We start from the raw sequence: 820 nt of genomic DNA, 5'->3' as shown, positions 1-820 counted from the left end.
GCTCTACTGAGAGACGTGCTGAGAGGTTGACCGAGTCCAGCTCCATGCCGAGAAAAGAGATCCTCTGCACCGGGGAGAGTTTGCTCTTTTCCCAGTTGACCCTGAGGTCGATCGCTGCGAACCAATCGAAAGGACGGATGCATTGAAAGATGCATTTCTGCGTCAACATCCTGAATGGGAGCTTGTGAAGGGCCCGGTTCAGCACGCGCAGGTCCAGGATTGGTCGTAACCCTCCGCCTTTCTTGGATACAATGAAGTATGGGCTGTAAAAACCTGACCTCATCTCGGCTGGAGGGACCGGCTGTATCGCGTCCTTCGCCAGCAGGACCGCGATCTCTGCACGCAAGACAGGAGCATCCCTGTCCAGCACAGAGGAGAACCGAATGCCCCTGAACTTGGGAGGGTGCCGGGCGAATTGAATCGCATAGCCGAGTCTGATGGTTCACATGAGCCAGCGAGACGGCTTGGGGAGCGCTAACCAGGCACCCAGCGACCGAACAAGCTAGGGAAACCACCGACGTACCCGCAGTGGGGCAGCGCAGTGGAACACAGGGACCCAGCCCGGGAGGCCCGTGCGTCCCAGGGTGGGGTCTGAGTGCGCAGCGCGCCACTTACCTGGCTCCACGGCTGGGCAGGGAGCTCGGGAGGAGGCATAGCATCCTTGAACCGAACCCTGCTGCCCATTGGCGAAGGGAGACGGGGACGGCCATGTGGAGACTGGGTCTCGCGCACTGCCATCCTCGCCCTCTTGGAACCCGGAGAAAAAGGAAACTGCTCTTCTTCTGAGGTTTTGGGCACCACTGGCTGGGTAACCAGGGGC

The sequence above is a fragment of the Sinocyclocheilus grahami genome, unplaced genomic scaffold (genome assembly GCF_001515645.1).
Source record: "Sinocyclocheilus grahami isolate Dianchi unplaced genomic scaffold, SAMN03320097.WGS_v1.1 scaffold77.1, whole genome shotgun sequence".
Classification (NCBI taxonomy): Eukaryota; Metazoa; Chordata; class Actinopteri; order Cypriniformes; family Cyprinidae; genus Sinocyclocheilus; species Sinocyclocheilus grahami.
The sequence above is the reverse complement of the archived record's forward strand: the minus strand, read 5'-3'. Positions refer to the sequence as shown.